Source organism: Oryctolagus cuniculus, chromosome 18 (assembly GCF_051225735.1).
Source record: "Oryctolagus cuniculus isolate XC-2025 breed Fujian yellow rabbit chromosome 18, ASM5122573v1, whole genome shotgun sequence".
NCBI classification, from domain to species: domain Eukaryota; kingdom Metazoa; phylum Chordata; class Mammalia; order Lagomorpha; family Leporidae; genus Oryctolagus; species Oryctolagus cuniculus.
In genome coordinates this window covers 31547041-31561657 of record NC_142884.1, presented here as the reverse complement: position 1 = coordinate 31561657, position 14617 = coordinate 31547041, and the positions used below count along the sequence as shown (strand labels likewise).

The following is a 14617-nucleotide window of genomic DNA, read 5'->3' as shown; positions in this document are numbered from 1 at the left end:
ACTCTATTTGAGGAAGAAAAACAATGAATAACCAATCCCTGGGATCTTGAATATGGGACATTTTTCAAGGAACTCTGAAGTAGCATGACAAACAAGACAGTCAATAGCATGAAGATCACGCTGAACTTTACACAGGCGCGTATCAACGCCAAAAAATTAAAAAGAAAGGGGGATCTGTGGGGAGCAACTCGGACTATACTGTTACTGGAATTAAGACTTATTCTATGCATCTGCTCTCCCACAATGTGGTGCTGGGAGAGGAGCGTACAGCTTCTACCCAGCTGCCCCTTACCAACTTGATAAGCTGCAAGAGCCGCTCCTGATTGGAGGAGAGCGGCGCGCTCGGCGTGTGGGTAGCAGAGCACGGATTGGTGGAGAGGACTATATAGGAGGAGAGAGATGGCATGGTGGTGTGGGTTGGTTGGAGAGTGCATTGGAGAGTTCGCGGGGAAGTTCGTTACTTCATTCTTTCTCACTTCTCTCTACTCATTCTTGCTTTGGGAGTTTGCTGTTTACTTATTCTTACTTTACTATAGAAAGGACTTGTAAAAAAAGGGAACAACAAGCGTCCGGTCCGGTGTGGCTCCTCCGCGTGCGGAGGAGCAGCAGAAAGCCACTCTGGCAAAAAAGAAAAAAAAAAGGACCTAAATAAAAGATCTCTGTGAGTGAGATCCCAGTAGAAAGAACAGGCCATCAAAGAAGGAGGTACCTTTCTCTGAAGGGAGGAGAGAACTTCCACTTTGACTATGACCTTGTCTAAGTAAGATCGAACTCAGTGAACTCAAGAGGCTTCCATAGCCTTGGCAACTCATGACTAGAGCCCAGGGAGATTTCGGATGCCATAAACAAGAGTGTCAGATTGTTAAGTCAACAACAGGAATAACTGTGTGCTTACTCCTTATGTGGGATCTCTGTCCTTAATGTGTTGTCCAATGTGAAGTAATGCTATAACTAGTACTCAAACAGTATTTTACACTTTATGTTCTGTGTTCTGCAAACTGATGAAATCTTAACTGAATATAAACTAAATCGATCTTCTGTGTATAAAGATAATTGAAAATTAATCTTGATATGAATGGAATGGGAGAGGGAGTGGGAGATGGGAGGGGTGCTGTTGGGAGGGAAGTTATGGGGGGGAAGCCTTTGTAATCCATAAACTGTACTTTGGAAAATTATATTTACTAAATAAAAGTTTAAAAAATTTAAAAATAAAAAAATAAATAAAAATATAGGTAGCAATATTTAATGCTTCTCTTACTGTTCCTGGATTGGATTATAGTATATGTTAATAAACCCTTTTTAAAGATTTATTTATTAATTTGAAAGACAGAATTATAGAGAGAGACACAGAAATAGACAGAGATGTTCTGTCTGCTGTTTTACTCCCCACGTGGCTGCAAGCAGCTGGAGCTGGGCTAATCCAAAGCCAGGTGCTTCTTCCAGTTCTCCCACATGGATTCAGGGGCCCAAGTATTTGGGCCATCTCCTGCTGCTTTCCCAGGCACATTAGCAGGGAGCTAGATTAGAAGCAGAGCAGCTGGGATATGAACCAGTGCCCATAGGGGATGCCAGCACTGCAGGTGGTGGCTTCACCTTATATGCCACAGCACCAGCTACAGCCTATTCATTTTAAATTAATAACTAAAGATTATCTGCTGTTCAGCCTCCAGGCTTTGGCTTGGCCCAGCCTCTGCTGTTGTGGACATTTGGGGAGTGAACCAGAGGTTGAAAGATCTCTTTTCTTATGTCTCTCCCTCTCTAACCTTGCCTTTCAAATAAATAAATGAGTCTTTGAAATAAAAATACATACACACACACAAACACACACAGTACCAACACAGTGGGTAAAGCCATGGCCTGCTGTGCCAGCATCCCATATGGGTGCTGATTCAAGTCCCAGCTGCTCCACCTACAATCTAGCTCCCTGCTAATGTGCCTGGGAAAGCATCAGAAGGTGGCCCAAGTGCTTGAACTACTGCATTCATGTGGGAGGCCTGCAAGAAGCACCTGGCTTTAGATTGGCTCAGCTGAGGTCAATTTGGGAAGTGAACCAGCAGATGGAAGATCTGTCTCTACCACTTCTTTGTAACTCTGCCTTTCAAATAAATAATAGATTTTTAAAATGGGGGAAAAGGGCAGTTTTGTTGCCTTCCCTTTCCTTAGAGTAACATAATCAAAATCTGTTAGGCAAATGAATAAGGGAAATTCTGAGATCATGTATTGACCACAGAAGAGAATGGATTCCTTGTGCATTTTCTGGAAGCCCATGCTAGTTAGAACCAAGGGAAGCATAACAAAAAAGGGGAGGCCTATATCCCTCTTATTTGTCTTCTTTGTTCATTGGAGCAGTGGAGAGTTGAGTAATGTAATATTGGTGTTTGTCTCCATACAGTTCACTTCTATTTAGCTGGTTCTTTTTTATTTTTGCATTTCTTTTTTATTTATTTTAAGAGATTTATTTGAAAGGCATAGAGACAGGGGTCTTCCATCTGCTGGTTTGATCCCCCAATGTTTGGGTGAGGCTGAAGGCCGATGAGCCCCCTTCCAGTTCTCCCATGTGGTGTGGGGTCCAAGCACCTGTCCATCACCACTGCACCTGTTGGCTGGAGTGGGACAGGAATTTGGGCGGCAGGGATTTGAATCAGCAACTGTGATGCAGGCCTTGCAGTTCTGGTTGCACCCCCAAACCATGGTGCCGGCCTTGATAAACTTTTCTTTAAAGTGGAATTAGGGGTAAAAACGATCTGAGGTGCATGTGCGGTTCCATTGTGAGAGGGTCTGAGGCCCCACGGGTGACCAGGGGCCAATAGGAACACCTGCAGCCTTGGCCCGCAGGTCCCAGGCATCTCCCCTCTCCTTCTGCCCCACCCACAGCAGCCCAGCCCAGGCTCCAGTGGTGCCTCAGGTATTTCCACCCCAAACTGGTCAATTCAGGTCACTTTGTGATCCCTGAACAGATTCAGTAATGCATGCTTCTTCTCTACTACAAAGATCTTATGTTGGTCATATTTCCAGTTACAAAAATCAAATCAACTCACACCTGGACTCTGAGTATTCAATGACATTAGTTATCAAAATAAATGTATTCAAATATTCAAAGACCACTTCAAAGCTTAACTGCCTTCAAGAGTGTTTGGCACTGGAACAGCCACTGTGGTTTTCTACACATGAGCACTCACTATTTTATATACCATTTAACAATTCAAACATCACTTCAGCTTCAGCAATACACAACAATAGAATGGATGATTCTACATAATAAACATGTTACATTAGTTTGGACTTAAAACCTAGAACTAAAACCATGTGGTAATATGGATGGATTTAAGGAAAGATGTAGAGCTAGGTAGCTAAGACCACAGAATCCCAGACCTATTGATTTTAAGTGAGTCTGGAACAACAGCATTCCATTGCATTATCTTCCATCTCAGAGTCCTGCTTTTCCAGTGAGACCCACCCCACTCAGACCATGTATTTCCTGCCTGTGTCTTCACGGTGGTGGAAGCTGTTCTGATACAGGCATCTCCTGGATAGTCACCAGCTTCCTGATTTACTACCTGAACTGGAATCAACAGTTGTGAGGGATGTTTCCCAAACACCCAGGCTGAACTGAATGTTCGTCTGTGGCAGTCAAAAACTTCTGCCTTAGGAAACAGAACATGTCCTCTACTCTGGGACTCCTTTTTCTTCTCATGGGGTTCTGTGGTGATCTGTGGTTTTCAACACAAATCCTGGTAGCATTCTGACTCAAAAGAAAGACCAGGGATAAGAGTTCTTTCTGGGGGCTGGTGTTGTGGCATAGCAAGTTACACTGCTGCCTACAGCACTAACATCACACATGGATGCCAGTTTGACTCCCAGCTGCTCTACTTCTTCCCTAGCTCCTTGCTGGGTAAAGCAGCAGAGAATGTCCCAAGCACTTGGTCCTCTGCCCCCACATGGGAGACCTGGAGGAAGCTGCTGGCTTCAGCCTGGCCCAGCCCTGGCCATTGTGGCCATTTAGGGAGTGAGTCAGCAGATGGACCTCTGTGTTTCCTCTCTTTTTCTCTCTGTAACTATGCCTTGCAAATAAATACAACTTCAAAAAGTTATTCTCCATCAAGTAATACACCCTTTTCCAGGCAGTTGTAAAGCTGGGAGTCATAGCTTCTTTTATATTTTGGATAATAAGAGTTCTGGTTTGAAAGCATGTTCATCTGAGACAAAGATCACTCATTATCCTTTGTTAGAGAAGGGGGCTCTGCTCTTTGAAAGTGAAAATTAGAAGCGGTAATGTGTGATGAGCTCCACCTGCCAGGTCTGGGGAGACTTATTTGAAAGACAGGATACCAGGAGAGGAAGCTTTTCAGATTCCCTGGCCCTTGCTTTAGTCTTATGTCTTTACTTCTTTTGTTGCATCTTGATGTCAAGAGTGTACTCTTTATGCTGAAATGAGGAATTGTGTCTTACCTCTTTTGGGCCTTTTTCTAAGAAGAGTGTATATATTTTTCTTGCATATAAGGATGGCTTCTGGGGTGGGTGGATCTTTCTTGGAAGTTTTCACAAGCCAGCCAGTAGCCTATATTTTCTTCACAGAATTCAGTTTTTAGAAAAGCCTCCAATACAGCCAGACCATCTGTATGTAGGGAAGAGCAGGCAGAAAAATAAAAAGAAACATGAGGAATATGAGGAAGCTAATGATCAAATAATCCCTTGTACTTTTCTAGTACTAGGATTAGCTATTCTCGTTTTTACTCAATCCTGTAATCCTGCGGATTTAGCTCTTTAAAGACAAAGATGCCTGTAGGCAAAATACTTCATTGGTTCCATACTACTAAAACAGAAATACTTCAGTTTGTTTTAGTGCCAAAAATGTATTTACAGGAGAGGCATAAATCCTCAGGGAACTAAGTCTCTTGCAAATACTGCATGCAATGAAAAGCATCCTCAGCCTCAACCAAGAGCACTGCCATTGCAGAGCTGAAGGGTGATTTATCTTCCCCACCTGGTGTGAATATGCTGCAAAATAAGCGGAGATAAACAGACCTTCTAGGTTAAGTCAAATTCTCCCTGTTGAGCTGCTGATTTGAGGACACAGCCTTTCTGCACTCTTGTGATACTTGCAATGGATTCAATTCAAGCCTAATTCACAATTGCTGGCCAGCAGCTCCTGGAATGCTTCTGACCACAACAGTGCTTCCTTCGGGGAAGGTCTGCAAGAGCAGTTCTCTAATGAGTTGTGCTCAGAGCAGTTCCCCTCCCAGCTCAGCAGTGAGCTCTTCAGATTGCAAACACAGGAATCTCAACTTACTTGATGAAAGCTTGCTACCTGCTTTTCTTGCCAATTGTGGCCTTCCCAGGAATGGTGGAGTTTTGCCATAGGTAGCTCAACCCGGTCTTCAGTACTCTTATTCTTACAAAAAAAAAAAAAAAAAAAAAAAAGACAATTCAGTAAGTGGTCATCCTTGAATATACTACTGAGCCTGAAAGCATTTTTACCAAATAAAGTCGCCCAATAGCTATAAACCAAAAGCCAACAACAGGCTTACCCACCTAATATTACACTCAGCCCCGAAGTACTAAGCAGTTTCATCAGTTCCTCAGAATGTAACTATGCTGTGAGCACTAAAGATAGGACTGCCCAAATTTTAATTATCAATACACTGCACAGCTAATAAGGCAGATGCTGTCTCTGGCCCACAAAAGGAGACAGTTTCCCTGCAAGGTTAATCACAATTGGGAGACATTTTGCACCTGATGGAACCTGCAGCAGTACTGCCTTGAGCCTACTCCTCTCCTTCCCTTTCCACCTTTAGTCCTGGATGGGCCAGAGACCATGCACAGGAGGTGCCATTGGTCACCCGTGGCCCCCTGTCTACCTGCAATGCTCCTGGTAGGAAGATGCTGCAGAACAGTGATTTGTCCCATGATTGTCACTGTGTGAGATCAGCCCATCATGAGAAAATGACCATGGATTCAAATGAGATATCAACCGCAGAAGCACTTCCCCCAGCATCAGTGCAGGAGGGTGGATGATGGAAGGCACAGCATGGCCAGGATCTCTAGGGACCCCGCAGGACTCTGCTGCCCTGGATGCCTACAGCAGGCAGCAGCACAAAGGCCCAGTGCACCTCCAGCACCCTTCTACCAAACCCTTCCCCCTGTCTGCCCATACAGACCACACAGATGCTGTGTCAGTGAGTAAATCAGCACCGCGCACTTGGTTTTCCTGATGAGACTTGGCCTTCATTACTTCCCCAAGCGCAGCACGTGCTGCAAGCCTCAGCCAGCAGGGCCAGCGGGAGAGGTGGCAACTACCAGCTGCCCAACAATGACCACCGCCTTTATAGCCAGCCTACATGGGGCGGGTCTGGCAGCACTGGTCCTGCCCCAGGGCAGGAAGGATTGGCCCGAGGTTCCCCGCTGGGTGGAGCCTGAGCTGTCCTGCAGCAGATTCTGGAAGCAAGAGAGCTGCTGATGGCTGAGGCCCTGGCTCAGAGCACACTTAGTGAGACCCCATGCCCGGCAAGGGCGCTGGGGCCCTGGACTTTCCCAGGCTGCAGTCCTAGGGTGGAGGCTTACTCAGCCCTCCTTCCCCAGCCCTGCCCACAGGTGGAGCGGGGTTCCCATGGGGGCATCTTCCTTCATGGGAGCATGGGTGAACCCCAAATGCCGCGACTCCCAGTTCTGAGTGCTGGCCCGCAGCCTTCCGGGAGGGAGTAGGATACAGAGACTTTGTGGGGAGGTGACACTTGAGCTGGGCCTGTATTTTGGGTTTGCTCTGGATGCACAACCCAGCGCGCCTGGACCTGCTGGTCTGCTGCAGGCCTCCTGGAGGCTCTGGGAGCTGGGCGTCCTGGTGGCAAGGGCAGGAGGGTGGGAGGTCGAGGCGCTGAGCTCCCGCTGGGTGCACCAGGCACTTTGGAGCTGTTCAGAGTAAGGAGTTGAGGTCACCTCCTGAACCACTGCTGGTCCCAAACTCCTGGTTTGGGATTTTCCAGAACCTGAAGTAGGGGTGTGGTGGGGGTGGTAGTGGTTGGCTTCAATGCACTGTATTTGTGAATTCTTCAAACACAGCTTCTCCCTACTCCTGCAGGCTTTCAGGTGATTGACGAGGACAGAGTCCCTCCACTGCAAAGTGACTGAAGTTTGGAAACTACGTCCAGAACATCACAGTGTGTATTCAGCTGATCATCCTTCAGGCCTGCAGGTGGACAGCAAGAGCAACAGTAAGATATTAACTACTGTAGATACTCTCCTTTCTTTCCAGTAGACCCACCAAAAGAGAATGGGAGATGAGTACTTGAACATTGGAACCAGTCAGCATGCTAGGGTGAGCTGCCAGTACTTGGAGCTCAGGAGTGGACATGGAGAGCAAAACATGCATTGTAACTAAAGAGGACAGTAAGGCATTTTACTGTGAAAAGGGAAATCATTTAAAAGTGAGCAAGACACCTTAAGGAAATGTCTGTATAGTTATTTTTGTTTATTTGCAAGGCAGAGAGAGCCCTTCCATTTCCTGCTCATTCCTCAAATGTCTGCACCAACCAGAGCTGGGTCAGGCTGAAGCGAGGAACTCAGTGTGGGTCTCCCACACAGGTGGCAGGGACTCAAGTACTTGAGCCATCAGCTGCTGCCTCCCAGGGTTCTGTTAGCAGGAAGCCAGAAGCAGAAGCAGGGCTAGGGCTTGAGCCCTGAGCATTCTGACTGGGATGTGGAAGTCTTTACCACTATGCCAAACACATGCTCCAGTAAGCTGTTTCAACACGTTTGCAAAATGTAAGAATGTGGTTTTAAATATATGCTCTTCATCTTAAAAATTTGCATAATCTTATATTCAGTTTCATGATTCAATACTTATTATTAAATACAAGTAACATTTAGATACATGCTTTCCTCACCAATACAAACCTCAGTAATTTTTTCACTTAGAACCTTGAATATTAGCATTCATTCAGACTGAAGTTCACTCATAAGCTGGGAATTCTGACAAAGAGACAGTAGGGAAAAAATCTAGATGTGTATCTGATACCTAATAAGGTTCTGAACCTGATTGACAGAATCTGAGTAACTGTTCAGAGAGTGACTTCATACCTCTCCCCTCTGTAATGAGAAGACTGTGTCCTTTGGCCACTTTCACATGATGTTATGTAAATTTTACCTGAAAAGCCTTTTATAAATTCTGAAGTACCATACAGAAGCATATATGCATTTCCATATGTGTGAAAAAAGGCAATGTCAAAGGCATAGCTATTCCAGAGAGAAGTTAGGAGGATTAGCTCAGTTTTTAAGTGTGTAAGTACCATTAAATATCAACATATTTGAAATAGATTTATATAGAGAGTGTGGAGTTCATGATAGATATTGAATAAATGCACTCTGGATAATAAGCAAATATCAGAAATAATGCCACACCCATCAGTGTTTAAACTCTTCAGACAGCTCCGTGCCAGGAAAGTGCAGTGATCCCTGTAAATTAACAAAAATCAATCTGTGTATACCCATGGAAGCCACTGGTTTATATGCAGCCTATACTAGAGGTTTTTGTGTTTAGTTAAATTACTTGATTTTTTAATGAATGCTTTCAGACTGATACCTGATGCTGAGTGGCAGACAATTTTTTCTGAAAAGTATGTGGTTGAGAAATATAAATATAAATCAGTTTATAATTTTTGTGTCTGAATATTTTTATGCATTGAGACAGTACCTGCAATAATCAGAAGACTTTTCCTCAAAAAGTTGCTACATTGATGCATCTTCATTTATGTATGTAATGTATGTTTAGGTAAAAGGAAGAGAGAGAGAGAGAGAGAGAGAGAGATCTATCTTTCATCTGCTGGCTCACTTCCAGATGGCCACAAAAGCTGGGGCTGAGCCAGGCCGAAGCCAGGACCCTGGAAGTCTGCCCCAGTCCCCCATGGGGGTGCAGGAACCCAAACACTTGGGCAATCTTTGCTGCTTTCCCAAGCAAAGAGCTGGACGAGAAGTGAAGGAGGTGAGTCTCAAAGCAGTGCCATAAGGCATGCTGCTGTTGCAGTTGGCAACTTACTCCTTTGTGCCACAACGCTGGCCCTGGATTGATGACATATTGAAGTGCTGCCACTGGCTTTTGGCTAAATAGGATGACTTAACGTGTTTTCCACTCTGTGGAAGAGGAACAAATAAGGCAGTTGGTTGTAAAAGTTGCCCATGGAAACCACAGCCTGAGAAAGATGAATCAACTCACCTTGCATTTTCCACGTTGCATCTACACCACCCTTTTCTGGACAAACATCTGATTGTATGCCCTTGTGATGGAGGTTCTCAGGGTGCTGGAACTTTTTGTAATTTTTTTAAAAATATAGATTAAGAAGAAGGCAAATAAACAAAAAATTACAAACTGCTGCCAATACCAAGAAGAGATTATTGAGCATAAAAGGTCACCTGTTGGAGCTAGCACTATGGCACATCAGGTTAAAGCCCTGGCCTGAAATACAGGCATCCCATATGAGTGCTGGTAGAGTCCCAGCTGCTCCACTTCCAGTCCAGCCTCCTGCTAATGCACCTGGGAAAACATTATAGGATGGCCCAAGTCCTTGGGCCCTTTTGCTCATGTGGAGACCCAGAAAAAGCTCCTGGCTCCTGGCTTCTGATCAGCTCACTCTCTACCTCTCCATATAACTTTTTCAAATGAATAAAATATTTTTTTTAAAAAAGGTATCCTGCCATACTTCTTTCTTCCCTGTTAATTAATAGGAATTAAAAATTGTTACAGGGCCAGCACTGTGGCAAAATGGGTTATAGCAACACCTGCAGCACTAGCATCCTCTATGGGCACCATTGCATGTTCTACTTCTGATGCAGGTCTCTGAAAACATACTGGGAAAACAGTAGAATATGGTAGAAATCCTTGAGTCTTGCACCCAAGCGAGAGACCTCGATGAAATTTCCCTGACCCCTGGCTTTTTTTTTTTAAAGATTTGTTTATTTATTTGAAAGAGTTACAAACACCCACCCACACACACACACACACAGAGAGAGAGAGAGAGAGAGAGAGAGGTCTTCCATCTGATGGTTTACTCCCCAGCTGGTTGCAATGGCTGGAGCTGCGCTGATCTGAAGCCAGGAGCTAAAAGCTTCAAGTTCTCCCATGCATGTGCATGGGCCCAAGCACTTGGGACATTTTCTACTGCTTTCTCAGGACATAGCCAGGAGCTAGATCAGAAGTGGAGCAGCAAGGACTCAAACCAGTGCCCATATGGGATGCCCATAATGTTTTCTTTAATTGGAGAAATGTTCCTTTGATAGAATGAGCGTATGACCCCACAATATTCTCTACTTACTCATAATAGGGTCTGAAATGTAAAAGTCATGATTAATTTCTTAGAAGAAAATTTACATACCCAGAAGCAAAGAGTGAAAATTAACCTTTTGTTTTTCTCATGAATGAATCAGAGTTTCAAAACTAATACTTAACTTGTATTTTAGAGGAGTTAATGACTTAACCATCTCTTCTATTAGAAATACTACGTTGTGGCCAGTGCTGTGGCACAGCAGGTTAAAGCACTGGTCTCAAGTGCCAGCATCCCATATGGGCTCCGGTTCTAGTCCCAGCTGCTCCTCTTCTGATCCAGCTCTCTGCTATGGCCTGGGAAAGCAATAGATGGCCCACATCTTTGGGCTGTTCTGAAGCTCTTAGCATAGTGAACATATATTAGATTCTCATTATTGAAATCTTTAGAAATGTCAGAAAGCATGTAACTTTCTTTAATGATCTGAAACAGAGATGAGATCCATAAGGGCAGAACTGCTCAGCAGCCACACTGCAGGAATATGTATCTTTCTGACGATATCTTCATCTGCTTCTTGCAGTTGCAGCTAGTCTATGAGCTCTTGGTCTGTTTTCTGCCCTTGGGAGGGCCTAGGGTGCTCTATATTGTCTGTAAGGATTCAAAATTTGTTGTATATTAGTGTCTAATCATAAAATTTCCAAAGTGACAAGCTGGATGTAATAAACTATTCCAGACTGCAAAAAAAAAAAAAACCACAAAAAACAAGAAAATACAAACATGGTGTACTGTCTATAAAGTACAGCGGTAGATCTGTATTATAGAGATACACATCTCTACACAATTCTCTGTTTCTTTCCCTCTGAAAGTCTACATTCAGCTCTCGATGGTGTGATTACTTAGGAATAGATTTCATATACTTACTTTCATAATCAGTGAACTCGGAATTATTATTGTAGTATTGAGGATTGTACTGACTAAAACACTATGTTTATTCCATGTTAAATAACATCATCGTATCTTTGGATTCCATTTGTCCTGCTACTGATGTATTCACAGGAGAGGGGAGGTGGGAGGAAAACCCAAGATCCATCAGGGTGGAGGAGGAATGTCAGAGGCTGTGGTTCTATTGTACTGCAGCTTGGGTTCTGGAAGAACACATTAATGCACCCAGATGGTTTGAAGCTAACTGAAGGGCTATGTTCTGTACAATTGTCTGTGGTGCTGCATTTTCATTTATGTAAAATTTATTTCCTTCAAGTAATATATTAATTTGGATGAAAATGAAGATGTTAAGGAATTTTCAGAATGGGTCTGTTTAACCCTCATTGGCTTTGTTTTTAGGCACTTAACTCAGAAAAGAAAAGATAGAAAAATACGTTTTGGGTTCTCTTCATCTGTACCACGGCACTCTTTGGTTAAGATTTGTCATTTTGTCATATTTGATTCTCTAGACTCCCTGAAAAATCCCCTACTTCATTAGATGGAGTCCGTGTCTCACCATGGCAGTGAAATGTTCCAGCTTTGCATTTAGCTAGGCCGTGGACACATGCCATGGCACTTGCCAGCCAATTGTGTCAGGGGCATCATCTGAATCAGAATTACTTGCATGAAAACAAGGAGTTGCAGATTCTTCCAGTGAAAGTGGAGAGGAGCAAGAGCTGCAGAACATTGCCAGGGTTGAATGTGCCATGGGATGCCATGTGGTGGCTGGTGTCTGGGGTGCTGGTTCTGCAGAAGATAGGGCTTATGGGGGCTGGTGCTGTGGTATAGCAGGTGAGGCTGCCTCCTGCAGTGCCAGCATCCCATATGGTCACCGGTTGGAGTCCAGCCTGCTCCACTTCCAATCCAGGTGTGCTGTGGCCTGAGAAAGCAGTAGAAAATGGCCCATGTCCTTGGACCCCTGAACCCACATGGGAGACCTGGAAGAAGCTCCTAGCTCCTGGCTTTGGATCAGCTCTGCTCTGGCCATTGCATCCAATTGGGGAGTAAACCAGCAGATGGACGATTCTCTCTCTCTCTCTCTCTCTCTCTCTCTGCCTCTCCTCTCTCTGTAATTCTGACTTTCAAATAAATAAATCTTTTTTTTAAAAAAAAAGCTTATGCTTAAGGGTAGTGTTCATGGAAAATGTGTGGGACATTTGGCAGCAAGATTTTAGATGAATTTTCCAACCCCTGAACCTCCTAGAGATTGGAATAGACTTCTAATGCGTAACTTCCACTTATGCTTAATTAGGTTTTTGTTTTGAATTGTTTTTGATGAAACAGCAAGGAATTCTGAGTTATAGACTTCCTATTTCAGAGACAGAAGAACACTGATGCCTGCATTATAATTAAATAATGCCTATCACCCTTTCTTAAGCAACAAATGATCACAGATTCTCTCTTTGCTGCTAAGTAATGAGCATGGTGATTCTTCCCACCGTAACCACCTTCCCATCTACACTCCCTCCCCTCTTCCTCCTTCCTCTCCTATTGACATGGAATGCCTTACATAGCTAGGCTGAACTTTTAATCCACTTGGCCCTAGGTGTTCATACACTTCAACTCTGTGTGATTATTCATATGCCCTTTTTATGACAAGGCTTATGTCAGAATGACAAATTATATATTCACCTAATACTGAGAGTCATCAAATTGATTTCTATTTTCTTCTCTCTTAGGCAGTTCTTGAGGGGCAGAAATATTTATTTTGTATATCATGTATTTATTCAACTAAAAGACTGACTGTCAAGATGCTGAGTTTTAGTGTCAAAGCAAATATGTTTCTAGACCCCATGAAGTTTACAGTCTGGCAAGAAAGAGCCATCTACCCAAAGAATATTGTTTAACATAGTAAATGCTGGGGTGAAGTCAGTGGATAAAGATTGAAGCATTCTTAATCTAGCACTAACTCTAATCCCATGATCTCTAATTGAGAGAAGTAATCAGAAACACAGAACTCCATGTTACCCAGTTATCTCTTTGAATTTCTGATTAAAAAATAAAACATATCAAACAACACACAAATACCTAGGAGTGCATAATATTTATATACTATCTTGATATTAAAAATAAGAACAAATAATCATGAAAAATAGCAACTTTGAATCTCCTTTGTTTTCTAGACAAGTTATAATCCTATGTGGTTCTTTACAGTACATTATTACCATAAATTACAGTACATCATTACAGTAAATTATTACAGTAAATAATTACAGTAAATTATTTTTGTAGGTACTCTTCATCTCTCTCACATTTTTCCATTTGATAAATCAGATTTTAAAAACTGAGACACAAGACAAAAGAAATATCTTTAAGCTAGTATTATATATTGATTGACATTCTAAAAAACAGTTATTTATTTATTTGAAAGTCACAGTTACACAGAGAGGAAGGGGAGAGAGAGAGAGAGAGAGAAGCATCTTCCATCTTTTGGTTCACTCACCAATTGGTCACAATGGCTGGAGCTGTACAGCTCCAATGCCAGCAGTCAGGAGCTTCTTCTGGGTCTCCCACACAGATGCAGCTGCCCAAGGACTTGGGCCATCTTCCACCGCTTTCCCTGGCCATAGCAGAGAGTTGGATCGAAAGCAGAGTAGCCGGGTTCAACCTCCACCCATATGGAATGTCAATGCTTTACATGCTATGCCACAGTGCTGGCCCCTTGATTGGCCTTTAACTTAGACTTTTTTATGATATTAAAAAACACCATGCTTTTCTAAGCTCTTTCCATTCAGTTTCTATTTTGTAAACTCCAGATAATACTGTCCCCAGAATTAATCTAAGGTATAAATGCTATGATATAAGGCATTTAAACCCTTAACCTGTCTCTTTGAATACGCAGCTATGTTAGCTCTGTGTCCATTCTTCTGTCTCTGTACTAGATGAATAAAAAGACAGTTTAAAATGATTTGAAAAGAACTATAAGGGGTCGGTGCTGTGCTGCTGCTGCCAATTGGGGAGTGAACCAGCAGATGGTAAACCTCTCTCTCTCTCTCTGTCTCTGCCTCTCCTTCTCTGTAACTCTGACTTCCAAATAAATCAACAAATCTTAAAAGAACTATAAACATCAATAAAACACAAATGAAAATTGTATTCTCAAAACTGGATATTAAACCATGCCTTCTACACCTCTGTTAAAAGCTACATTCTATCATAGTCATTTATGATTTCTAGGGCCAAAGTAGTAAATAAGATTTTTCTGGAAGAGACAGAGGTTATGAGGGAGCCAGGATTTGGGGTCAGTTAGCAGCAGTGAGTGTCACTCTTTCAGATTTGATTCAGGAAAGGAAGAAAGCAACTGATCCCTGAGATTTTGGTGGGGGGAAGGAAAGGAAGGAGGGACTGAATAAAAGCAAAGGCCCTCTGGTTGTGGGCACCCACCCCTG

At 43.2% G+C, this 14617-nt stretch overlaps 2 long non-coding RNA genes across 5 annotated transcripts in view; one reads left to right on the top strand and one right to left on the bottom strand.

Annotated features, from left to right (window-relative positions):
* Positions 1 to 2459: 2459 nt before the first annotated feature.
* On the bottom strand, positions 2460 to 5393 carry LOC149120909 (uncharacterized). Of its 2 annotated transcripts, none has more exons than XR_016225081.1 (3): positions 5291 to 5393; positions 4450 to 4615; positions 2460 to 2603 (listed from the first exon to the last, which is right to left on the bottom strand). It is a non-coding gene; the product is annotated as an uncharacterized LOC149120909 (long non-coding RNA). The 2 variants fall into 2 exon arrangements; XR_016225080.1 differs by lacking the exon at positions 5291 to 5393 and adding an exon at positions 5026 to 5282.
* Positions 5394 to 6189: 796 nt separating this feature from the next.
* Positions 6190 to 14617, top strand: part of LOC149120908 (uncharacterized) — a 33616-nt gene continuing 25188 nt past the window's right edge. The window contains exons 1-3 of one of the 3 annotated variants that reach the window (XR_016224638.1): positions 6190 to 6591; positions 7076 to 7208; positions 12100 to 12319. This is a non-coding gene — a long non-coding RNA (uncharacterized LOC149120908). Of the gene's footprint in view, positions 6592 to 7075; positions 7209 to 12099; positions 12320 to 14617 lie in introns of those variants that run through there. The other 2 variants (XR_016224639.1, XR_016224637.1) reach the window with 2 other exon arrangements.